General features: G+C 39.0%; 1 long non-coding RNA gene across 3 annotated transcripts; it reads right to left on the minus strand.

Moving 5' to 3' along the window:
• Nucleotides 1-1086: 1086 nt before the first annotated feature.
• On the minus strand, nucleotides 1087-3676 carry LOC121885855. 3 transcript variants are annotated; one of them, XR_006092622.1, is made up of 3 exons: nucleotides 3350-3676; nucleotides 2062-2113; nucleotides 1087-1934 (listed from the first exon to the last, which is right to left on the minus strand). It is a non-coding gene; the product is annotated as an uncharacterized LOC121885855 (long non-coding RNA). The 3 variants fall into 3 exon arrangements; XR_006092623.1 differs by lacking the exon at nucleotides 3350-3676 and adding an exon at nucleotides 2742-2864; XR_006092621.1 differs by lacking the exon at nucleotides 3350-3676 and adding an exon at nucleotides 2569-2864.
• Between the last annotated feature and the right edge of the window lie 24169 nt (nucleotides 3677-27845).

The following is a 27845-nucleotide window of genomic DNA, read 5'->3' on the forward strand; positions in this document are numbered from 1 at the left end:
CGGATGTATAATAAGAGCTGGATACAGCTCTGCCGCTCTGCCTTGCAGCCAATTTTTCCCGGAAGTTAACCCGAAAGCTAGAAACCAAAAGCTTTTTGTGCGTATGCGCCAGGCGAGCAATTCCTATAGGACTGAATAGGCTCCATTTTTAGTCCGGTATCCAGCTCTTATAATACATCCATGGATCCGACCTGAGGAGGACAGCAGGAGCCTGTCCTCCTCTGCCCCCCACCACCACTGTTGAAGCATTTTAATCAGAATTTCAATAATGGATTTTTTCCAAAGAAGAGAGAAAAATAATTTATAAATGATACTGAGATTTGGTAACGGCTTATTTCAACCAAATATTCATTTTTATATTTTGATCTCCCCCTTGCCTCTCTGCCTCTATGGACCAGCCTCCATCCCGTCTGAAGCTGCAGTCAGACCTCGTTTCGTCGGGTAAAATTTACCAGCATTGTGTGGCAAAAAAAACAGACAAGGCAGGAAATAGCATGGGTATAGTTGTACACAAAAACTGCAAAAGCTAGCATGGCAAACAGGCAACAGCAGTCCCCAAAGATGTAAATTATACAGCGTTTTATCAAACGTATCACTCTCTATCACTGTCCTTACACTCACTGCTAGTAATGCCAGATTTCTGGCTACTTTTTTATTTAATTGGGTGGGTAAAAATTGCTTTAAGCAGGTTGTGAGCAACTTTCTGTACCATTTAGGCAGTTTTCGCATCTATAATCAGAGCAACAAAGGAGGGAAATGTTTTGGAAGAATACTGTTTATCCCCCACATGAGTTCATAAATATGGAGAACCAAGAGCGCCATCTTTAACAGAAAAGTGGAGCCTGTCCTCCCAAGAAAAACAACACGACAGGTCGTAACAGGCCCGTGTAGAGACAGACACCAATATAATTTACAGCAAAACCTGTTGAATCATAACCACAACATATTATATCATTGTCCCCCACCTGATGAAATCAGAGGGGGACTATGGTCTGCTCTCTATTATATGTGTGTGTGTGTGTGTGTTTTCTGTTGGCAGCAACGTGTTCTTTTAGTTAACAGATGAGACTTAATTTTAGAGGCAATTTAAAATCACAGCAGTTTTATTCAGCAGTGCAGAATCGCGCTCAGCTGTCTCATCTCTACTGTCAGCGTATAGCATCTCCAATATTCCTGCCGGCGTAGCCCCCATCATGAAAATGATATTTGCAATTATTGCCTGTCATTATAACAGCAGATGCTAGGGTGACTAAAACAAGCAGCAATCCAAACATTCATTTATCTGTGTACATCTCTAACAACAACAAAAAAGTTTAAACAATTTAACAAAACAAAAACAAGGGCAATAAAATCCATAAAGTGAATATGATGACGCATCAAACCGTGCAGCGAACAGCTTCCTCTCGGTGTTTTTATCTACCTCCCCTTTTTAATTACCTCCACCACTTCTTACAGCAATATGAACTGCAGCTGTTATGCAGGTCAGCCATGGTACTAACAACAATATATCTGTAGAGATGCATTTCTACCACATTATAATTGCTTCACAGTGTGTTGAGTATCACCAGCAAAAGAGGCCTATATTTTACCTGATGAGGGCTTGCAAACTGAGACAAAAGGGGAGATGAATGGATAAGGTGTGTGGAAATGGGATGTGTTGCTGTTGCTGTTGCTCATCATACTTTATATTGAATTGTAGGACATGGTGCAGGATCAGGATTGAGAACGGCCGCTCTCTGGCTTTGGTCTCCTTCTCCTGGCTCGCTGTTCCCTGCACACTCTCTGTTGGCTGTGGTTCAGTGTTTTCCTCTTCTTCTCCTCGCTGTGTCTCCATCTCTTCATCTGATCTGTCGCTTTCCACTCGCTGTCCATCTGGGAACGAGGCACGATTTGCTATTGCAGCATCCTCGTACCTAATCAATAGTAAATCCACCCTAAGTGATGATAGAAAATGTTAAAGAATTAATGCATTGCAATACACTGTAGTGTTTATTATTGTTGTTGTTGTCTATAGTTGAATACTTTTGCAACGTAAACAACTGGTACATGTGTTATTCTTACCTGTTGTGCACTTTGTAACTTTAGCAGCCTCTCTTAACGAGGCATCTCTGCTCTGCAAAGTGAAATATCATGATTAATAAATGAAAATATGACACAGATAAACACACACAGTGACATTTCATACCTTTTCTAGAAATCTATTAAGGCCAAAAGTTTGCTCCATAATGCTGATCCAGAATCTGTCCATAATTATTTATTTCTAGTGCTATAATCACATAAATAAGTGATCAATATTGAAATAATGTATTCATGTTTACACTCAGTTTGTTTGACTATTTGTGTGATTGTCCGCAAGGCAGAAAACTTATCAAATGTTTAAATTGAACAGATATATACAATTTAGTTGAAGTGAAACTACAGAGTCACCTGCGTCTGAGTGCCAACAGGTTGGAAAATACAAGTAATAGTTTGTGCCATCAAGTGGGATGAACTAAATTAGCCGCCGGCTAGCATTAACACTACTTAAAAGTAAAATTATACAAATACAGAAGACAGAAACACATTCACCTGTGACAAAAGAAAGTAACTAAGATATACAGGAACAAAGCCTGCAGTGCTCATATTTGTTTCGCCGAGCAGCACAGCTGTGTCGTTAGCTGGTGGCTAACGGCTGCTTGTGCTATAAAAACACAAATGTGCACGCTCACTTTGTCTTGTAAAATACACCAAACAACACGCACATTATATCACTGCAAACCCCAGTTGAAGTTACCCCTTTTTAGAGTGAAATGAAATCCTGATAATTATGTTATCAGTCCCGCTGAGCATCTGTCTGCGGCGTCCCAGCTGGCAGCAAAACGTCACGGATGACCTCAGGTGAAAGATCATCATGTGACGTACACTGACTGACAGCAGCCAGGTCATTTTATTTATAGTTTAATTATTATTAACTATTAAATGCTCTTCTTGAAAAGAGCCATGAGCAAGCCTTCACAAAAAAAACCAAACATAAAATACACCTTGACAAGGGACAGGCGCTCAACGTTGTCGCATCATAAAACATTATTGTTTAACAGTGATGTGTGACGGTTTAGGAAAGCACAGACAGATGATGTCGTCCTGCAGATTACTGATAATAGAGACGCCAGATTAGAAAATGCTCACATGGTCAAACTACTTATCTGCTTGTATTTGCAATTTAATTTAGAGGACTTTCTTGAGGAAGACAAATGAAATGTTATTGATGATTTTTTATTTAAGTCTGTGTAAGGAAAATCAGAGATTTCTTCTTAAACACATTATACATGTTAGAAAAGTTGTGGAGTAAGAGCGTTAAACTGTTTTTCACCATTTCTGTGTTCAGGATTTTTCAGGATGACGTGGAATGATGGATCCATGACGTAGAACTAGCCGACACCGGCCAGAGGGAGAGCTTTTACCGGGCAGCACTTCACCAAAAAGCAATGGCGTGAGAGGCTTTTGCTCCAAAGGTGACGGCCACAATAAAGCCGTCAAGGACTTTCCAGCAGAGGAGTGAGTAACGTTAGGTACACCAAACTCCATTGAAAAAAATGACAATTTAACATACTGGTGATCGGTGATGTTAGCTTGTCATTTAAGTTACATTTTTACTGAATCAAGTCCACATTTACCTACAAAACGTACTGAATTAAACAGTGGCTCTTAACATTACTTTATTTTTTAAAATATGATTCATGTTGCTTCCTTTACACCTACAAACAAGACCTATTTTAAATTGTATATTTTTTTATATGGGAGTTTGGTATGAGCGTTGTTAACTTTCAGCAGACACTCCCCCAGTATTTCAGAGCAGAGAATACTCCTTATTTTTAAACCTAATTCTTTATACTTGGCGACTTTTTTAATTATTCAAATTTGGCTGGTGGTTAATTACACACTTCTTTTGTGGTGTGACAAACTCAGAACAAGTATTTGTTATTGCTTTACACAGACTTAAAGATCCCCTTAAAATATTTAAGACATAAGAAATATTCTGCTTTGACTAATGATTTGAGACCAATTTAAAATTTAAATGTTAACCTTTTTTAAAATTCTTAAAACAGCATCTCCTCCTTCTCCCTCATTAAAAATGCAGAATCTGTGAATCTCTAAATATTGTTGGTTTCTAAAGTTTTCCTGCTGGATGCTGCCAGATGTTTCCTCCTTCACTGTAAAGTTCATTCTCAGTGTTTCAAGTTTCCACATCACACTTGTATAAGTTGCATACTGGACCACGATTGGCTCCAAACTGGTTGTGATGTCACAAATCCTGCTTGTAGGTTCACGTGTTAAACTGAGATTTAAGGTGAACTCAGAGAAACTTTCCTCCTTCTGCAGATGAATGTGAAAACAAACTCTGCACATACATCCTTCTTGATATTAGATGTTTTCTTTGTGTTACATGCATCTTCAGGAATGTAAAAAACCTTTAGTTGAGGCATCGTGTTCATGTGTCATAAAGACAAACTGGAACAACATCTAGTGTGGGGCCCTTACCTATAAATTCAGTAGCTTGATAGGAACGACGCCAAGATGTCTGACAGGTTGACAGGTCCGTATCATAACTCATCATACACTGATAATGGGAAACATATGTTGAAGAGGTGGCAAGGTATAAAAGATCCCAGCTCAAGTTGGCTTGTTGTTCATTGTATTTGCATGCAACAGGAAATAAAGCCGTATTCAAACTTATGCTTCTTTGTGTGTCTCACTCTATTCGGATCATCAGAAATACATAGTTACAATTCTGCACAGAGAAGAAGAACAAACATCCAACTGAAGGAACAAGAAGAAGAAAAACACAATTTTGAGTGGAGGGAGACTTTAATGATCAGGTTGTTCTCATTTTATTGGTAAAAAACTGTAATCTTGGTGTCATTATGCTTCCTCCAAAACATATTTGTTGTTGAAAATTATAGAAGTGACAGCAGCAGAATGTAAATGTGATCCTTAGGAGACGAGGTTCCTCTTGCACACTTGACTTTAGTCTGTACGGATCATCGCTGAAGGAAGCAATCAGTGTTGTCTTTCAGAGAGCCACAGCTGCTCACGGTGAAGACTCCGGGATAAGGAGGTACAATCAAGGATTAAGTCCTGGTGTAAAATATCAGTTGACAATCTTATTACCTCTTTCTGCCACTCTAACAAGCTATGATGTCACCCTCAATTAACCTTTTGGTCCGGTTTAATCAGATTTCAGTGCTCACAGGATATCTGGTGCACATAATAAAAGCTGGAAACTGGAAGGATTCAGATTAATTCAAATAACTCATCCAAATGGACACACACACACACACACACACACACACACACACACACACACTGAGTTTGATATATATTGGCAGTGTGGGGAGACCTGGCGCCAAGCTCTTATCATTACTACAAATCAGTTTGGTTTTTTTTTTAAGTGGCATAAAACTATAGGCTCATTCGAGATGAGCCAGGCCTGCGCAGATGCACGTCAGTTAGATTTGTGTCCGACTTGATCCCGACTTGCTCTGACGTAATGCACACGTTTGCGATGATAACCTCATGAGATCAAGGTGGCCGGGCGCCGCAGCTGCGCTCCGCTGACTGCAAAACCTCAGGGCATGATGGGAAAATTTTATTTGTTTAGCACCTTTCATACACAATGGCAGTTCAAGGTGCATAACATCAGCATAAAAAGCAATTGATCAACATGATCAAATCGTTTGATAGTAAAGTTTTAAAACACAGAAATATATCATAAAAATGAGTTGAAAGTCAGTTGAAAAATAGTTGTCCAGCCTCACTCAGGTGAGAAACTGGCCTGGAATAAACCGGAGAAAACTGAAAGCTTTTAAGTTTTCTTTTAAACGTAGTGACTGATCTCATCTGGTAGTTTGTTCCAGAGAGCAGCACCAAAGTAATTAAAAACTCCCTCTGAAGACTTGGATCTTATTCTGGGTACAGTTAGACGACAGCTACCAGTTGACCTGAGAGGTCTGGTTGGACTGTGGTCAGTGAGAAGGTCAGTAATATACTGAGGAGCAGGGATGTGCAGAGAACCCAGTATTTGTATTTGTATCTGTATTTGTTGAAGCAGCAAAATTTTTTGTATTTGTATTTGAATTTGTATAAAAGTGGAAAGAGGCTTAAAAATCCTGTTTTTGTTTTTCTTGCACTTTTAATTTTAGAAAGTTTTTGAAGTGTTCATGAATAAACTACCTTATGAAGGAGGTCCCCACACCGGGTCTTGAACTGGAGTCTCCCAGATCATAGACGACTGCGCTGACTACTGAGCTAAAACTTATTGTCTCTTTGCAGACAGACCTCTACCTATTTATACACCCATAACACAGAGACAGCACAGTGTGTAACGTGTAGAGAAGAACTTCAAAGGTGATTCTTGCTTTGCACTTTTGATTTATTGCCTATTTTTTACAACCTAACTTTGTGGAAAGGAGAAGGGGAACAACAGGTTATGGAGAGTCACTTGGGAGCACTTCATGTGTGTCAGTAGTTCAGCTTTATCTCTGGGGAACACCCCCAACTCCAGGAGTGATGTCCAAATAAGGAAATGTGCGTCATGTAGCAGGTGGATGTGACTCCCCTCGTTGAGACCTGCTAATAGACGTAACAGTGGAGCAGAGGAGAGACACTGGAATAGCAATGTAACTGACCTGCACGCTGGTATTTAACTCTTTTTTTTTCTTCCCGAAAATAAATAATTTTTAAAATATATGTACTAAATAAATATTTGTAAAAAAAACCCCACTATTTGTGCTTTGCCGAATAACGTATTTGTATTCGGGTACATCCCCTACTGGTGAGCCAAACCATTAAGTGCTTTTTAGACTGTCAGCAGAATTTTGAAGCTGGTTTTGTGCTGTACTGGGAGCCAGTGAGGAGATTTAAGAACTGGTGTAATGTGTTCATATTTGCGTGTTCGTGTAAGGAGTCTGATCCTGTACTAAGAATCCAGATGTGAGGTCGATGACAACTTTTATCAGCCAAAGAGACAGAAAACATCCAGTAACCAATTACAGATAACCTACAATATGAACATGAATTAATTATTTAATTTTTGTAAGCATTATGAACTGAATAACTGAAACTTAAGATTGATTTTTTTTTTGCATTTTACATTTTTAACCACAAAAGAAAAAAAAAGACCAATTACAAACAACACAAATACACAACACAAGGACAGTACACAAGCAAAAACAAATAATTATAATAGACTTGCTTAGGAAATCATTACATCACCAATCCTTCCTTCTTGACAGGACTTCTCCATCTTACTTACAAGCATCAGGTTCCTATTTCATTGTACTGGCTTTATATCTTGAACAGTCAGAACTCTTCTTAACTTCAATATTTCTTATTTATATAGTCCATTATAAGTGTCAAAGGTCCATCTAAGCCGCTGCCTCCATAAAACCCCTGCAGGGTTGAGGCTGCACGTTCCATCATTATCTATAAAGTCCTTTAACCAGTGATTCAAACAAAAATTTGATTTTCTTACTTTCCAATTCATAAGAATGATCCTTTTCACAGAATGGAAAGCCAATGTTATCAGGCATTGTGTTACTGCAGATTTCATTCTATCCACTTTAACTCTGAACAAACACATGTCTGGGCAACATTATGGCTTTTAAACTCCTTATTAATAAGCATCTTCCCTGCAGCAGTGAATAATGGGTTCTCCCATAATCAACATGAAGGCAAAACAAATCCATTGATTACACATTTCTTTTGGATTATCTTTGCTGTTTCACATGAAAAACTAATAACTGGGTTCTTAATGTTTGTATTGACCTTTGTATAATACCACAAACAAGAAAGGGATACTTGATTTTTACTCTCACCAACAATTTTCAGTCTAACTGCTGGCCTCACACTGTTGGTGAGCTATTTACCATTAAAGGCCAAATACTATGTATATATTTCTGATATCTCTAATCCCCCTTTATTTCTTTGCCTTGTCAGTTTATTAAGACCGATTCTTTTTTTTATTGCCCCCCAGAAACATTATAAAAAGCTTTGTAATTTCTTTAAACCAATATTCAGGTAATTTAAGTGGAAGATGGTATATATCATAAAAGACAGTCTGGGGAAAACATTCATTTTAATTATCTCTACTCTGCCCCACATAGCAGAAGTGATCCCCATCTGGTAAGATCTAATAGGTTTAATCAATTTAGGACCATTTATCTCAAATATCTTCTCAATCTGGGAAATTATATTAATACCAAGATATTTCAGTCCCTCTTTCTGCCAAACTATCTGAGTTATGGTAGAAAAAGTCTGCTGGAAAAGTCAAGCAGTTGAGTCGCTTCACTCTTGTTCAAATTTACTTTATATCCTGAAAGATATGAGCTTAAACAAGTGTGGCACCGAGATTGCTGGATTTGAAAGAATTGATAATATATCATCTGCATACAAATTTATTTTAAATGTATAATATGTAATTATTCCACATTAAAATGTCTAAAAACAACTAGACCTATGTTATATATGTTGTTGAGTTGTGTACTTACATTATCCCAAATGTTTCCAACAATTTTCAAACCCAGAGAAATCTGTAATTTAATCAAAGTAACGGACCGTTTCATTTGGTCGCATGTCAATGGCGTCATACCTCCTCTACCAAAGAGTAAACACTCTTGTAAGAGTTAACACAAGATGCATACGGCGGCGCTGTGTTTGTCCGCTACAATGGCGTCTACCAAAAGAGTAACTTACACACATACAAGATAATACATCGGCGTTGTGGTTGTTCCACAGAAACTGTTATAAATTGACTTTTATTCAGTTTTAGGCCACATTTTCATGATAAATTTAGGTCGCTTTTAACTATATCTTTTAGCTGAAAGAAGGATTTTAGTCATTGGTGAGACTGGACATCCTTGTCTTGCTGATCTAGTTAGTTCAAAGGATGAAGACACAATTACATTCGTTTTAACAAAGGCGGGTAGTTTGTAATAAAGTGGCCTAATCCACTGCATACATACAGGTCCAAGGCCATATTTTCCTAAAGTATGAAATAAATATGGCCATTCGATCCTGTCGAATGCTTTTTCAGCATCGAGCGATAACATTACCGCAATGAGGGAACCACTCTTTCAAGTATTTTAGCAAATAAATTGTAGTTATTGCAACACAGACTAAGAGGTCTGAAATTGTTCATTTGCATATGATCTTTGTCGGGTTTTGGTATTGTTGAAATTATAGCTGTTTGCATGCTGACAGGCATTGATTGAGACATTTTATCATTATATAGCGTTGAGAGAAAAGGAGTCAAAACATCCTGAAAACATTTATAAAACTCATTACTAAATCTGTCTTCCCCAGGTGTCTTACTGTTACACACTTTATAGACAATTTTATCTCTGCATCTGTAATATAGTCTTAAGTTCTTTTTTGTCTGTCTCCTCCACTGAGGGTAAACATATATTACTAAAATAATTGTTAGCTTCCTTTAACGTAAAATGACCTCTGATTTGTATTATATCTTATTATAAGTTTTAAAACAATGATTAATTTGCTTTGATCTTGTATAAACTGTCCATTACAATCATATATATTTGATATTAAATGTTTGGATTCTATTTGTTTTAGTCTCATCGCCAGCATTTTGCCAGCCTCATCACCTGACTCCGAGTACTTTAAGTTTAAAAAATGCAATTGCAGCTTCTTCTATTTCTTGCAATTGTGCTCTGCAAAGTAACACAGACCCTTAATATGTGATTGTCTGGTTCCTTCATATGTCACTTTTCAAGCCTGTTCACTTCCTCTTTTACAAAGTTTTTCCTTTCATTCTTCTCCCTTTTTTTTTTAGCAGTTGAGTGACTAATTATCCATCCCCTACATGCTTCCCATACTATCTGTACTGATGATACGGAGCTCATATTCAAAGTAAAATACTTATTTATTTTGGCCTTTATTGAGGAGATACATTTTTCATCTCCCAGATGAATTATTTAATCTCCATAGTTTTGTTTTATTTACTTGAAAGGAGAAGTAAAAGCAGACAGAACAGAAATCAGGGCATGATCTGATATAACTAAACTTAGCACAAAAAGTAAGGAAATTTGTGTTTGGAAGATTATTTCTTTGTTGTAACAATGCTTCCTGGCAATAAGTCTTATACTGTTGGAAAGCCTGTTTATTTTCCTTTTAAATGGTGCCACATTTGTAAGGAACATGTATTTGAAGGATGAGCAGCAGAGCTGAGTATGTGGGTTGCACCCATGAAAAATTTGCCAAATCTACTTTGCCAATGCCAAACAGCTTATTCTGCCATTGACTCTTGTTTGGTGTTTGGTGGATTGGATGATTGAAGTTTGAAGTTTGAAGAAACAAGACATATTGGCAATTTCAGAATTTATTCATTTAACAAACAGGAGCCTCCGTAGTGTGTGGAAGAACTATACACAGCCACAACACCTCCTCCTCATGCTGGTCACCAGCCTAATAAATAAACAGGCTTTCCAATGGTTCCAACAGATTTATTGCCAAGAAGCATTGTTACAACAAAGAAATAATCTACCAAACACAAATTTTCCTTTCTTTTTGTGCTAAGTTTATATTATGAATTTCAGAATTAACCACATTTTAACCATCTGGCAAGATAATAACAAATAGTCAATCCTAGTATATGAGTTATGGACCTTTGAATAAAATGTATATTCTCGTGCATCCTTATTAATACATCTTCAAATATCTGTTGTACATGTTGTTGTCTGAAATTCATCAAAAGCTGCCGCAAGCGTGCCGTCAGTTGGCAAAGGCTGCTTGGACCAGTCAACATGAGGCTGAGACGCTACATTAAAATCTCCACCAAGTAATATGGGATGTCTGAGAACCTTGATAATAGAAAACTCAATGTTGTCAGAAATGTAGCTTTCCTAGTGTTAGGACTATGTGATAAAAAAAAGGTGCTTGTCAACATCTAAAGAAGTCCTGATACTATTATGTATCTACTAGGAGTGTGCCCGAATACAAATACGTTATCTGGCAAAGCACAAATAGTGGGGTTTTTACGATAAATTTGTTTCATACAAATATTTTTAAAATTATTTGTTTTTGGGAAGAAAAAAACAAAACATGTCAAATACCAGCAAGCAGGTCAGTTATAGTCGCTATCTCAGTATCTCTCCTCTGCTCCGCTGTTGCATCTATCATCAGGTCTCAATGAGAGGAGTCACATCCACCTGCTACATGACGCATATTTCTTAATTTGGACATCACTTTAAATTTCATCCTTAATTTTCTAAAATTATAAGCATAATAAAAACAAAAACAAGATTTTTAAGCCTCTTTCCACTTTTATTCAAATACAAATACAAATGATTTTGCTGCCTAAACAAATACAGATACAAATACAAATACTGGGCACATTTCTGCACATCCCTAGTATCTACCTTCCTTGTCAGAGTTACTTCCAGTGGTTTGAATGAGGTAGTTTTAACAATCAAAATACTGACATCTTACTGTAGGCAGAAAAAAAATGGCCCACCCACCTCTGTTTTTAATTTTTAAGCAAGCAAGCAAAGTTTATTTATATAGCACCTTTCACAGAGACCAGTCACAAAGTGCTTTGCAGCAATTTTTAAGATTCATGTCACATGAGTTTCTTGTATCATAGCTATGTCACATACCAGGGATTTCAGATGTGAAACAATTTCATAACATTTAAACTGTTTGATATTCCATTGACATTCCATATACATAATTTATAAGATTGATATAATCTTAATATAAGCAGGCTCTACCGGTTCTGGTAGAGCTTACTGTCCCATGGGAAGACCGGATTAAGGAGGCTAATGAGCGCAAGAGGGCCAAATACGCTGAGCTGGTGACGGAGTGCAGGAGCAAAGGCTGGAAAGCCAGCGGTGAACCATTTGAGGTGGGGTGCCGGGGTTTCGCTGGCCAGTCATTACATCGAACCCTCAAACTCCTTGGAGTAAAAGGCCAGCTGTGCAAAAGAGCCATCAAGAACATCATAGAGGCTGCGGAGAAAGACTCAAGATGGCTGTGGATCCGGAGGGGGGATCCTTGGAGTAGTGGGCCACTTGGACACAAGTCGGGGGCTGATGATCTAAGACCCGAAACACCCTATGACCTCGGGTTCATCACTGATGATGTGTCCAAGTAGCACCAAGAGGTGTATTCTAGAACAATATAGGCAGTCTCATCTTTCACATAATTCATTTTACAAGTGTTTCCTAAACTCATATCAATCAGTTTACTCTGTTCCTCTGACGTTACCATAATACAACATAAAAATAACACAGACAGGTCACGTAAAATATCACCATAATGGAATAAGCAGCACATAATATAGGGACCCATTCTCCCTCCCTTGTCCATGATCCAAGAGTTTGAGTGTCCTTCTTAGCAGTGACACCCTTACATCAATTCTAATTTCAATATTTACCCGTTAAGATTAATTAACTATTAATACTACAATAAAGATAGCTCATATTTTTCCGGCGGTTGTAACACAGAAAAAGAGAGAAAAAAATTAACACTAAATTATAAACTTTACATTATAGATCAAATCAATTCACTGACCTGGAGTCCATATTGTAATTAACCAAAAGCTGAAGGGACACGTTTTACCAGCTGTTGATGCTCCTCTTCAGGAGTTTTATAGTTTTGTTTTTCCCATCCAGTGTCACCTGCAGTCTGGATGGGTAAAGCAGTCCAAAGCGTGTATTATTTGCATCCTGGAGCATCATTTTCAAGTCTGAATAGGCAGCACGTTGCTGTTGTATCTCTACTGGATGATAATTGAATATGTATAATATGTGTAGAATGGTTTTCTGTGCCACTTTAATCCTGTCTTTGTCACATCCTGCCTGGACTTGTTTGTTTTTCTGGACTTTTTGTGTTTTTTGGGGTTTTCTGTGTTCTGGTCATATGGTTTTGCTTGTTATGATTTGGGTGGTGGTTTAGAGGACTGCATTATTAGTTAGTTTATAGTGTTGTGTGCTTAAGTTTGTGTGGTTCTGGGATGGTTTGGTTTGTGCTGGGTTGTGGTTTGGAGTATTGTGTTTTTGGTTTTCTGGTTTCTCCTCCTCTCACCTGCCCTGCTCCCTGTGTTTTCCCCGGCCAATCGGCTCCCTTGTCTGTTCACTCTCCTCTCCTGAGTTCTCCATCCATCTCCCCACCTGCACCTCATCTCCTCGTCAGTTCAGTTACTTTTTATGTCCTGGTTTTCTGTTCAGTCCTTGTTGGATCATTTGTTCTGTTCGGTGTTCTGTTTCACCCTGTGCTGTCCTGACCTTTGCATCATTAAAAGAAGATTTCTCTGAACTCTGCATTTGGGTCCATTCCTGCTAAACCCTGTGGCAGTCTTGGCTGTTGTACAGTATTTTTAGTATTGACTGGTGTTCTACTTTATTTGTTTGCACATTACAAAGTACAGTTTATACAATATTAAAAGATTTGATATGTACACCAAGACATTCAGTATACATACGATATATGTTACAAAAACAGTAGTAGCTACAAGCTTGAATATGTTGATATTTCATTAAATCGGGATCACATCTAACAGGATGTAAATATTTCTGTGACTTCCTGAATATTCTGCTGCTGCTGTGCAATAACCCTGCAACATTATAATACCCGCTGTACCTCCAAATTATATTATTTTACTTTAAAGTACAAAATGTGCAATATAACATATGCATATCATTCATTATTCATTGAGCAGCAGGCTGTATACTGTACATAACCACCTACTGTATGTATATAAAGTAACATCACTTTTTTACCCATTCAGTATTTATTTCAGCATTTTTTGCACTTTCAACCTGTATATAAACATTGTTTGTTGTTGTTGTATCTCTTGTTTTCACTCTCTTGCTTGTACATAATAGTCATATGTTTATGTTTAATTATCTTTGTTTGGCAAAAAGAAAAAAAAAAGAAACATCAGATATAAGTGCCAACAGAAAAACAATATAGACCATATCTTGATGGTATGAACATTCATATACAGTCACAGATATTATTTCCCCTTTATTTAACTTTCTCCAGAGCTTTTGATAAGGTGTCAATAATGTTTCCCTTCGCACCTTTGGTTTGTGTTATCTAGAGTTCCAGAGATGATGTCTAATAATGAGAAACTCCACTGGGATATCTGAAGTTCACGGGGAGGCTTCCAACTTAATGCTAACAACTTTTTAGCAGCTGTCAGACCTAAAAGCAGACGTCTTCTCTGAGATTTGGTAGCGTTAATTACTGAATCATCACTTGGAAGTAAAACATTAGGTAAACTAGGAATACAAGTTCTGGTTCATTAGACAGCACATGTCCATCTTTTGGACCAAAATACATTGTATATAGATAGGTTCCCACTTCATTATTATTAACATAGTGGGCAAACTGGTGTGAGTCAGAGCTGGAAATGGAAGTGTTTCCTCGGAGTCATATAAAATCAATGGATGAATTTAAAATGAGTCATTTGATGGTTAACAGTTTGGGATGAGAGGGCCACATTTTTCTATCCTCTTCTCCAATCATTCGACTCCTGCCTGCTCTGTTCGGCTTGTTGTCTTTGTGCAACTTCTGAACAATGTTGCATATTTACAGCCACTAGAAATCAATCAATCGTTTAATGACCACACGACCGAGGTCGGTGGAATTTGCTTTTGGTACAGCATATAAGGAAGCTCATAACAGACGTGTCAGACATAGAACAGATGACAGCTTAACACAGACATAGACGCAGATTTACACAACAATATCTACAGACACTATATTACATTGGAATGACATTTAAAGTGCAGGTGCATCAGGTAGGGATTATAGCAAAGATTACTGCGAGGTGTTCAGGGTCCTTATGGCAGTGGGGAAGAAGCTGTGTTTGAAACGGGATGTTTTGGTGGACAGGGATCTATAGCACATCCTGTGGAACAAGTGGTGAACAGGGTGAGAGGGGTCAGAGATTATTTTATTTGCCTTTTTGATAGTGTGTTTTGATATATAGTGATTCAACTGATGGGAGGGGTTTGCCAATGATCTTGGATGCTTTTTTAACTATACACTGCAGTTAGTGACTGTTCAGGCTTCCTTAGCAGACTGTTATAGATGAGGTGAGGATGCTTTCAATGATGGCAGTGTAGAAACTGAAGAAGGAGGGATCGTTTGAATTTCTTGAGCTGTGGGAGGAAAAACAGTCTCTGGTGGGCTTTTTTGGTGATGTGGTCTGTTTTGGTCTTCCATTTGCGTGTGTTACTGATGATGTGCCAAGAAATTTGAAAGAGTCCATTATGGATATGGGTTTCCCAGAGATGTGGATGAGGGATTTGGGGGGAGGGGGAGGGGGGGAGTTTTATTGGCTATGAAAACATAGCCAATAAAACTGACTCTGATCCTGATTCTGAATTGTATCCGACTTGACTGCAGCTCTGTGTCTCTTCCCCGCGCTGCCGCCGTCTGATCCCGTCCATTTTCCAGCAAAGGCGCAGTTCATCTCCAACAGACCTTTTTCATCCTCCTACAGTTGCCCGCCGTGTGTTTTCTCAGTCATGTCGAGAAAGGCCAGCTGCTTAAACAGATGTGTGATGCCATTCATACTCTCCCCAGAGCATTGATCGGTGTTAATCACCTTCATAAACATCGCCTCGGCGCAGGAAAATAAACAAAGCTCTCTCTTTTTAACCGTTAACATGACTCACGCATTCTGACAAACTAGCAAACAATAGCGTGTCCTCCCACTCTCTCTCTCTGTAGCCCGATCCGTTCAGTCGGAGCGTTTCTGCTGCTTTGCCCCGGCAACTACCAGAGAGAGCAACAACAATGACACACTCACAAAGACAGGAAGACGGTCCCCCTTTTTCATCCACATTCACACATTAACAATCCTGTAGGACTCCATGTTGTGTAAGCATATGACTCACATTCCTGACAATACCGTGGAGTACTGTATATATTCTGAGTGGGCCACTTCACAAATGTACATGGAGGCTCTTTTTCGTGTCTACGGGCAGCAGGTGGATTTAGAGCAGAATTAGCACCAGGATGTAAAAATAGTGGCCTGATTTTACAATTTACATATGATGTTAAAAGAGTTGTGTAACTTTTAACAGGTCTGGTGAATCAGTACTGAAACAATCTGCTGTTGTTGTTATTATCTACAACATCCTCACTTGTGATGCAGAAATAAGAAAACCACATTCAAAGTCCCATTGACATTTATAGTCCTTTTAAATTACTAAAAATCCAGACTTGGAACAGAGCTTTTCTCAATAGTATGACATGTGGCTCGCTTCATATGTTTAGATAAGCATGGTAGGTTTTTGAAAAATGATTTAATATCATTGTTTATTCAATATTTATGTTTTTAAAGGTCTTTTAAGGGGGGCCATATCATGCTTTCTGTGATTTTCTGTTATCTATATACTGTTATGATGGAATGTGAAACTTGAGGTGAACCTACAGTACTGTGCAAAAGTTTTAAGCCACTCTAGATGTCTAGATTCTTATCCATTATGCAATACCATCAGGGAGGTGTCTGATCGGTGACCCCAAGCATACAGCTAGAGTCATAAAGAACTATTTTCAGCAACAAGAAGAATGATGAGTCCTGCAACAGATGGTATAGTTTGGCCCCCACAAAGCCCTGATCTCAACATCATGGAGGCAATCTGGGATTACATGAAGAAGCACCTGAGACGGCCTTAAATAATAAATCCACAGAAGAAGATTCTTTCTCCAGGATGGTTACAACAACCTGCCTGCAAGTTACAATGAAAAACTGTGTTAAAGTGAACTGAGGAGAAGCTGCTCACAACAAATATTGATTTACTTTAAGTTGATGCTGTTTACTCCACTTTGTAAGAAGTTAATTGATAAATTTAAACAATTTATAGCAATATTTTTGTAAGAATTCTCACTTTACTTTTAGTGTGTAAAACTTTTGCACAGTACTGTATGTAGAAATGCTGCCTGCAAGTCAAAAACCAGGGCTTCAAACTGCACTGAATGCTTCATTTGGGACGGCTTTTTCTGCCTCACTGCTCCACTCTCACAAGGACTTTTTAGAGAATTTTTCCTTATTTCCAAGGTTCTAAGGACAGAGGAGGTTGTATTTTGGCATATAACGAGAGATAACTGAATAATTATCACAGGATTATAACTAGGAAAATGTATTTTTTATTTCACTGTGTCTCTAAGCTGATTGGTTGGGGCTGGTGCTCTCAAACTGGCCTCCGTGAGCTGATTTGGGTTCATAAAAGAGGAGACAGTGCATCAATGTTTAAATCAATAGCAGCTGATCAGTCATATAACTATAGGCCAATTAGTATACTATGTGTGTTTTCAAAGGTTTTGAAAAAAAAAGTGTAGCACAGCATGAAGCACCTGGAATAAAAAACAATTATCTCCATCCATTATAGTTTGGCTTCCAGCCTACTTATTCCACAGAGACTGCTAATTGCTTTTTTATAGGGCAGCTTAAATCCTCATTTCATAGAGGTGAAGCGGTTTTTCTGGATCTTAAAAAGACATTTGACACGTTGATCCATATTCTCATTTATAAACTTTCCAAATTTAATTTTGCTGATAAAACTCTATAATGGTTCAAGTCCTACCTTTCTAACCGTGAACAGTGTGTCATTAAAAATAATGAGAGATCATCATTTTTAAAGACTAAAACAGGAAAACAGGATTCTGTCCTTGGCCCACTTCTCTTCAGTCTATATATAAATGACTTACCAGAACTTACCGTACGGTCATATACTGTATGTATCTGGTAAAAGTGTTTTGTCAGTCTTTACCCAGTTATCACAGCATTTTACAGTCCATTGCAGCATGGTTTGAAAACTCATGTCTCACAGTCAACATTAAGAAAACTGTGGCAGTTTGCTTCTCTTCCAGGACTCTAAACTATTCTCAGTGTGATGTTGGATTCCCTCCTAAAACTTGAGGAGCATGTTAAAATAGTGAGCAAGGTTGCAGAAGCAAACTTACACACATTTAGACTCATTACAGACTTTTTAACATATCATGCTGGAAATAGTTTTATACACTCCATCATCATTTCACATTTAAGTTATTGTGTTACTTGTGGTCACAAGCATCATTTACAACAATCAAGCCTCTTATGATGATTTATAATTGAGTAATTAAAATTCTGGACAGGAAACCAATAAGACACCACTGCCAGTTTTGATCATTTCATTAAATTTGCTAACCTTCAACTCATCTATAAATGCCTAAATAACCAGGCTCAGGTGGTCAGTGACCTGGTGGTACCTCTCAGGGTTTCTGGCTCAGTCTGTATTTGTATAGCGCCTTTCTAGTCTCCCACTCACACACTGATGGCAGAGGCTGCCATGCAAGGTGCCAACCTGCTCATCAGGAGATCTAATCTAATACTCATTCACACACAAACACACACTCACATCCCAATGGCACAGCCTTCAGGAGCAATTTGGGGTTCAGTATTTTGCCCAAGGACACTTCGACATGCAGACTGGAGGAGCTGGGGATTGCACCACTGATCTTCTGATTAGTGGACGACCCACTCTACCTCCTGAGCCACAGCCGCCCCTTACTTCTGACTAAGAGGTGTTCAGTTATAATCCCACAGATGGTAGCTTTGCACCATTGGCTCCTCAGCCAAACACATACACTATTGAAACAGCACATCATCAGTAGGGTAAAACTAACCTGTCTCGTGACGGTCTAAACCCAGCGAGCGTTCCCTATTAGTGGATAAACAATACAACGCTTGGTGAATTCTGCTTCACAATGATGAATAATGAACACTCGGCTGCCACAAGCCAGTTATTCCTGTGGTAACTTTTCTGACACCTCCTGCTTAAAACCCCAAAAAATCAGAAGGACCCTGAGGCTCCGCTTTCACCGTCTGTGTTCATACTGAAAATCATGATCAAGCGAGCTTTTGCTCTTCTGCTCCACGGAAGGTTTCTGTCTTCCCTGAGCTCGCCTTAGGACACCTGCGTTACCGTTTGATAAATGTACCGCCCCAATCAAACTCCCCACCTGCTACTGTCCCCGGAGCAGTTCACGCCCGGCGGGCGCTTGACACCAGAAGTGAGAGCCTGCTCGGGGCTCGCCTCCCTGCCTTACTGAGTAACTGAAAAAATGATGAGATAAGTAACATAAAGCGCGTCTACTAGGAAGTGTAAGGAGCCCTTTAGTAAATCCTCACTCAGACAGACGGCTTTTTCTTGTTCAGGGGATCAAAATATGCAACTTTTTACCAACAGAACTCAAAACATATCCTGACCGGGAACATTTTAAACTCAAACTGAAACAGTTTTAACGAGGGATCGGACATGTAGTCATGAGTGATCCGCTGCTTGTTGTTTTATGAAACTTTTACAGTATGTTTGTGAGTTGTTTGTGTTTGTGCGCTGCTTTGTATGCACTTTGTTGTTGAGTATAAGTATTGTTGTGATTTGTGCATAAATGTATGTATATGTATTGCTGAGTCTTGTGCAGTTTCATATTTATTTTACTGTTGAGTTTTATGTATCTTAAAGGCCTATCTAGAGGCATGCTATATACTTGTCCCTAAACAAATAAACATTGAATTAAAATGAAACATACAGTGATAGACAACCAGGGTGATTATTGATCAGTAAAATATGAACTTTGCAAACTAAGCATTCAGATGGCCAAGACCTGCAAGATATGCTGTAGTTAAAGGCAGGAAACACAGAGTGCAAATACTAATATTATCATCATTTAACTGTAAGATGTGAAGAAGCTTCATTAATTAATGATTCTCAGAGACGGGAGCGTCTTTCCGGCCCTCCTGAGAGTTCACTCTGGGGTTTTCCATCTTATTAAATGCTGATATGACAGAAACACACACGTACTGTATTTGAACATACTCACACATTATGTCACTTTCTGTCCCATTAGCGGCTAATTAAGATGTGAATGATCTCCTTGGGGGGAAGTGTTCTACTTAACTGCCTTTCAAGCGGCTCCTGGTCCCACATTAATCTCTCTCCCCGGGGGAACATGGATATCGATCGGCTTTTCCCACGACATCAATCTCACTTGGAAGAGATGAACAAGATTAAAGCAAGATGAGCATCACATCCGGGAGGAGAGGTGATGATGACCTCTATAACACTGCAAAAACACATCTATAAAGAAGAAACTGACTCTAAACAATATATTGATGATTATATATTACATTTTTGTTAAAATTTCTCCTTAATTGTACATTATATCATACATTTTCTTGTGTGTTTTCTTTGAGATTTGTCATGAACTGAAACAATGTTATTAATGATTTAATTAGTGTCAAATTTTAGAATAAATGTTTCTCTGTGCAGTTACACAGAAATTAAATGACTTCAAGCTTAAGAATTTCTCTATTTAAAGTGATTTTATGATCAGTAGTTTTGACTATAACCCACAAGTCATTAACATTAGCATTAGCTTGTTGTTGCTGTAAACCCGGGGCCAGTTCAGCACACTGCAGAGGCCAACAAAGATTCTGCAGGGGCCAGGAAGAACACTTCTGAAAGTAAAAGACAAGTTCACAGCCACTCTCAGCAAGAGAAACAAAAGCACGAAAGCAGAGCTCTACAGCATGTCGTGGAGGGGCTGAGCACGCTACTGCTAAGCCGGCTGGCTGCCAAAGCACTCCAGTTGGTCACCAGGCTGGATGACGTCAGCTGGGACTCCAAAGAGACTGTAAAACAGGAGTTCCCGAAGCTTTTCTGTTCTATTAAGCAAGATCGAGGGTGAGTGCAACATTGTACTGAAGCTGGGGGCAAAGCCTTTTTTCCCTCTTGACGCTCAGGCACCTCTTGCTCCCTTTCTACCAAAGATTAAAGACAAGCTGAACCACATGGAGCAGCAAGGGGTTATCACAAAGGTGGAGGAGCTCACAGCATGGTGGTGGTGCCCAAGAAAGATAAGCATTCACTCCCTTCAGTGGAGAACACCCTGGGACAGCTTGCCGGAGCCAATGTGTTTTCAAAGCTAGATGCCGACATCTGCCTCGAAGAGCAGGATAAGGTTCCTGGGGAAGATCATCCAGGCATCGGGGGTCAGCGCAGTCCCTGACAACCTACCTACGGAAATTCCTGCCTCACTTAGCTGAAAAAACACGTCCAGTCGATCTGCTGAGGGGGTCACACATGAAGGCCTGGGGGTTACCACAGCAGCAAGAAGAAAGAACACTAGCACTGTATGATCCAAATGTTGAAACGTTGGTCTCTGCTGATTCGTCGTCATATGGGATGGGCGCTGTTCTCCTCCAGTGGCAAGACAACCCAGAGTGGAAACCAGTGGCGTGTGCTTCAAGATCTCTCAGCAGCACTGAACAGCGATACGTCCAGATTGAGGAGGAGGCACTGGCCTCCACATGGGCCTGTGAGAGGTTTGCAGAGTTCCTCATTGGGAAAAGTTTTCATATTGAGACAGACCACAAACCTCTGGTTCCTCTGCTGGGCTCAAGGAACCTAGATAAACTCCCACCGTGCATACAACATCTCCACATGCAACTAATGACCTTCTCCTTCACCATATCTCATGTGGCCGGCAAAGATATTGCAACTGTGGATGTGCTGTCCAAAGCAATAGACGGGGCTACAAGAGGAAGAAATCAACCTGTATGCTGACTCTGTCATAGCAAGTCTGCCAGCTACAGAGAAGAGGCTCAGAGAAATCCAGACACACCACGACAACAATGACATACTACGGCAGCTGAATAAGTACTGTGTAGAAGGATGGCTAGACAAGTGTTCGATCGCAAGAGTGTTCCAGCGCTATCTGCCATTCTCAGGTGAGCTAACAGTTCAAAATGTCTTACTTATTGGCAGCAGAATAGTAATCCCAGCATCACTCAGAGCAGACATGCTGACCAAGCTGCATGAGGGGTCATCTCGGTATAATCAAGTGCAGGGAGAAAGCTAAACAGTCAGTGTGGTGGCCAGGCCTCAGCAGAGAGCTGACAAAATGATAGAGAGCTGTGACAAATGCACCGGTAAGAGAACCTCAGAGAAACGATGCTGCTTACTGAGTTCTCGTCAAGGCCATGGTCTACTGTAGAAGCAGACCTATTTCAGACCTATTTCCTCTCAAGATACTTCGACGTAGCTAAACTAACATCCGCAACATCAGAAGCAGTGATCGAGCACTTCAAGTCTATCTTTGCCATATCATGGGACACCAGAAGTGGTGCGCTTGGACAACGGACCACAATTTGCATCCGAGTCCTTCCGAAAGTTTGCACAAGATGGGAGCTTCAGCCATGTGACATCCAGTCTTCGCTTCCCACAGAGCAGTGGGGAGGAGGAGCAGGCTGTAAGGACAATCAAAAGTCTCCTAAAGAAGTCCAGAGATCTTTATCTTGCCCTTATGGCCTTCCACGCTGCTCCTCTGGCAAATGGACACAGTCCCACTGAGCTACTCATGGGGAAGAAGATCAGAACAACTGTTCCTGTCATTTTATCCCAGCCCAGCCCAGCATGTGTAGACATGCAGAACCTGAAAAAGACATGGTATTATGTGTGGGTCAAATACATGCATGCAGTGGTGTCTCCAGCAGACACACCGAGATCCTACGTCATCGAGATGCCCAGAGGCACCCTGGGAAGAAACTGATTCCACCTCTCGCCGACCTCTGTCAACAAACCCCGGCGTATGACAGACGTTATCCTGCCAGAGTCACAGGGACTCCAGCTTACTGAGAGAACTATGTGAGGTGAACACTGACATTAAGTGAACAATGGGACAGAATAATTCCCTACACTCAGATGAAGGGTTTGGACAGTCTAACCCATCCCTTTCACACACACACACACACACACAAAGAAAAAGGGTTGAGAAGTTCATACTTGCAAAAATTTGATTATGGTGATGTGTTTACAGAAGCACATGTTGGAAAAATGCTTCATATTAGTGTTAGATACCAGTGGTTTCACAGATAAGCTAGTAAGTGAAAGGGAAAAAAAGCAATAAGTGTTCTTAATGATAGTGATATCATCTGTTTTGATAATACTTGAATCTCCAAACTGATATTCTGTTACAGTATGTTGAGGAGAAGAAAAGAGCTTTTCATTTCAGTTTTCAATGTGGTTATTCATGCATCTCGGCGGGGAAAAGGACTCTTATCTAGAACGGTGATGGGTCCCAATGATGTATTGTGTTCGGAACAATAAAGTTGTTGCTTGAGTGCCATAATGCTCGCGGTCGTGTGCTTGATGTCTGTCCTCCATATCAGGTTTTTATTGTACCCATAAACAATAGAACAGTTGGTAGATCCATTCATTGTTGGTTTGCAAACAAGAGATTTGTTGACAATAATAAATCACCAGCCTTACCCTTTAAATGCAATATAGTGTTAATAAGTGTTATTTCATTTGAAGTAGTAGACAGTTACTGATAGGAGAGCGGTTTGATCATAGACATAGAAGCCAAAGCAGATAATTACTGGTAACTATTTGGTTTTGTGTGAACATTAACATATAATTTATGAAACTGTATGTTGACACAATGACAGTTTCTGTCTCTGGCACATACCACAACTGCAAAACTGATAGTTTAAACTTATCTCACGGCCTGCTGTTGTGTTGAGGCAGACTGGAGCCAAAGTGAATCTCATTCTCCAAACAATGGAAGAAGCTCCTGCAGCTCATTTTTCATCCTCGTCTGTACACCTTCAGTCCAAGTACGGTAAGAGGAGACGGATAGAAGCTATTAAGCCAGAGCTACATACGGGGCCACTGAGTAATACTTTGACCTCTAAAAAACAACCAGATAACATCGTTTCACTGCTGAACTACTGGACTTGTTTGAACTGAACAGCTGGTACGCTGTTAGTTCTGTGTGACAGCTGAAAGCACAGGAAACCATTTAGTAAATCTCATGTGGGATCTGGCTGGTGTGTCTAAACCAGAGATGAAAACTATGACGAAAAAGATTTGTTGATGATATTTTAGCCAAAGATGGACGAACAAATGGACAAACTCTGAACACTGTGTGCCAAATAAAGATAATAATTGATTAAAGGATCATATTTTTCACATCAACACACAAGCTCACAAAATCCCAGCTCACTATGTCTCTGTCACAAGCATCATCCTCACATAAATAACAAGAAATAAAATAAATTATCAGCTGCCAGACTGAATAAAAGTTGTCAGTCTTGTCTTTAAAAAAGAAAGGAAATTAAATAATAAACACCAGCTGTAATTAAACAGTAACAATGAACATATAACAGCTTTTTTATTAGGCTGTAATATCTGAACAGCAGATTTTTATTCCACCTTCCTCCGACACGACACAGACTACTTTCATTGTCTCTTTGTCATATTACATCTTGCTTCGGCTCTTTTATGAGATGAGGTTAATGAAAGCAGTAGATGAGTGATTTAAAATATTAATACCCAGAAAGTGTTTCATAAAAGTTTCCTGCACGGTGGAAAGTTCAACTACTGAACATCTGTCTGTCTGTCTGCGATGTCAGCGAGTGCTTCTTCTTCTCTCTAGCTGTAAATTAATCTTTGTGTGTGGGACACAAATGGAAAAGGAAAGGAGAGAGATAAATAGAGACCTAATATAGTGACCTCCCTGAATAAATGAGAATGTGGACATGCAGTATTCAGAGGGTTCAGTGACTGCAGTCACACTGGTGGGACTTGTCAGACCCTCAACTCAAACTCCCTGCACTTCAGCATTAATGATTCAACTGCAGTTACCTGGGGATTGAATATGTGATCTGTGTTTTATATCGCTCCTACAGCAGGAGAGTTAATGGGAAATATTTAGCGGTGAACTCCGTGTGCCTCCCTGGCGGCATTTTGACCCGTTTAGACCATTTAATGCAGAGCTGATAGTGATCATTAGGATTCCCTAAACCCTGAATCACTGGAGGCTGAGCGCTGAGACCCATAGTGGTGCGTGTCACATCCGGGAGAAACCTGCTCAAGCAACTGTAAAGTATCTGCATCAAGTCTCTGGGATCAACTGAACAAGTCCTGCAACAAGATCCAGAAACCATGAAGGTAGAGCTGCAACGATTAGTCAGTTAATCAATTAGTTGATAATCGAATAATCGCTTGAGTCATTTTTTAAGCAAAACTGCCGAACATTTGATGGTTCCAGGTTGTTAAATATGAGAATTTGCTGCTTTTCTTGGTCTTACAATGTAGTTAATTGATCATTTTTGACAAAATAAGACATTTTAAGATGTCAACTTGCCCTTCAGCATATTGTGATAGACACTTTTCAATTTATTAATCAAGAAAATAACCTGCAGATTGACTGATTATGATTATTTAATCTTTAATAGTAGCCCTACATGAAGGTACAAGTGGATAAATCTGGCTTTATACAAGTCCTCCAATTAAGGAGGGCATATTCTGCACATTTCAAGGTCTGTTTATATTCTGGGGCTCTGTGGGAATATCTCCCAAATTTACTTTAATAAAAGTAAACGCACCGAGAGAATTTTATTCCCCAACTCCCCCTGGGATGTAAATCTCATCCAAATGGGGCTTAAGACAACATTTTCTTTTCTTAAAGAGGACACATACTCTGCACATTTACAGCTATATATTTATATTCTGGGGCTCTACTGGAATATCTTTGCATGACTTACACTTAAAAGCATCTTATTCATCTCATACTGGTCCTTTATGCAGCCTCTCAGTTCAGCCTCTGTTTGATACAGGCAGTTTTAGCTCCTGTCTCTTTCTCTCCTGTTATCAGCCTATTGAGTAGGTGTTATCATCACACATCTGTCCCAAATATATGGGCTAGTAGGGGCCTTCTAAACCTACTAGTAGGTTCAAGATGCTGTTATCACCCAATTATTTCAGTGAGCCAATGTTGGTGGAGCCCAGTAGGCGTAGGCGGCCTGTTTTCAGGCGTATGCTGTCATGTGACTGTCAAGTTTCTCTGTAAAAACAAACAAAATGTCTGACATTCCTTTTATTCTCAGTGGAAAATGCAATATTTTAAGATAGTTTAAGCATTGAAATGTGTTTTGATAACATTTCTAGTGAGAAATATGCGTTTTATTTTCATAATCTTTGTTCAGTGAATGTATATGATGTTTAGTTTGTCAGTTATTACGGAGATTCTTTCAGGCTTTCTATCGTTGCTATGGTGGTTGCTATGGATGCTGAAACCACGTGGTTGCATGTTTTTTAAATCATTCTAATCTGTTATTTGTGTTGCTTTATGTAACTGATGATGTTCTTTCAATAAAAAACGTAGATTTCTGAGTGTCGCCCCTGGGATGAACTGAATTTGAAATCCAGAATTTGAAGCTTTGTGATTGGCTGACCGGAGGACCCATCGCCAAGGAAGTATTTTCCTCACTGTAGCCATGTTAAGGTTTTCTTTTGATGATATCTTTAACAACACAAAAACACAAAAGTGTCCTTAATAACTCAACAGTTACGATAGGTTAATGTTAAGGCCATCAGCTCTAATTATTCCTCCTTGTAACTATGTGGTTTCAGCAATAGCCATAGCAACCATCATAGCAACAAAAGAACAGCCTGCAACAATCTTTGTAATAGCTTACAAACTAACACATAATATACATTCACTGAACAAAGATTATGAAAATAAAATGCACATTTCTCGCTATAAATGTTATCAAAAAATGCTGAAACTATCTTAAAATATTGCATTTTCCACTGAAAATAAAAGGAATGTCAGACATTTTGTTTGTTTGTTTTGTCATGTGCCAGCATATACCTGATAACAGGCCGTCTGCGCCTACTGGGCTCCACCAACATTGGCTCGCTGGAATAAATAGGTGGTAACAGCCTCGTGAACCCACTAGTAGGTTTAGTCCTACTAGCCCATATATTTGGGACAGATGTGTGATGATAACACCTATTCAACAGGCTGATAACAGTCAGTTTTTCTTGGGAGGACGTTCATTTTATCAGTATTTTCCTTTGTCACCCATCTGTATATGTATATATATTCCCCACATGTTAGGGAAAAGTGTTTATTTTCAACTCTCACTTCTCTCCTGGAAATTACATTCATTTATAAACTAAATTGTTTTCCCAATTACGTTGCATTCATGTGTAAATATAACCATAAAAATATAAAATTGATGTAGTTTCTAACAGTGGATATTGTACTGCAAGATAGGTTGATGGGGACTTGTTATGTTTATTTCTACAGATTTCTCTCTCTTTTGCAATTTTCTAGATATGTTAATTAACATTTTCTAGCAAAACATATTTGCTGTTGTAATTTAGTCGTGTATGAATGTAAACAGGTTGTTGTTTTGGGATATATGAGCAGAATTCAGAAGAAAATAAAAGCAATTTAAAGATAATAAGCATGTTATTAGGTTCATTATAACAATTTAAATAGAAATGATTCATCAGATGCAGTGGGACATATAATACCTACCACAGCTTCATTTATACACATGTCGAATACAAAGACGCCTCATGAACAACAGGGAGATAAATAGCCCTCCATTTGTACAGAAATACCACAAATACAGAATAATAACTTTGAAATACACACACATACACACACACACACACACACACAGAGACTGGCAAACTAAAAGCAAGCTTGAAAACCATGAACTGATGATAGCCATTAATTTCAAATTACTGTACAGAGCACATAAAAGTCATCCATTAAGGTCAGACAGCATCAGGACGGAAATGAAAGCGGTTAACCACACTGAGATCTATCATGAAGGAGAAAGCAACAGAATTACCAATTAATTTCTGTTCAGAGCCGCCGATAAAGATGAAACACATGTAAACAAATTCATTCATGTGACTTAATTAATCGATATGCATCACACACACCTTTCATACACCAGTATGTATGTCTTTTTACTACTGAAATCTTCT

This window comes from Thunnus maccoyii, chromosome 19 (genome assembly GCF_910596095.1).
Source record: "Thunnus maccoyii chromosome 19, fThuMac1.1, whole genome shotgun sequence".
NCBI classification, from domain to species: Eukaryota; Metazoa; Chordata; class Actinopteri; order Scombriformes; family Scombridae; genus Thunnus; species Thunnus maccoyii.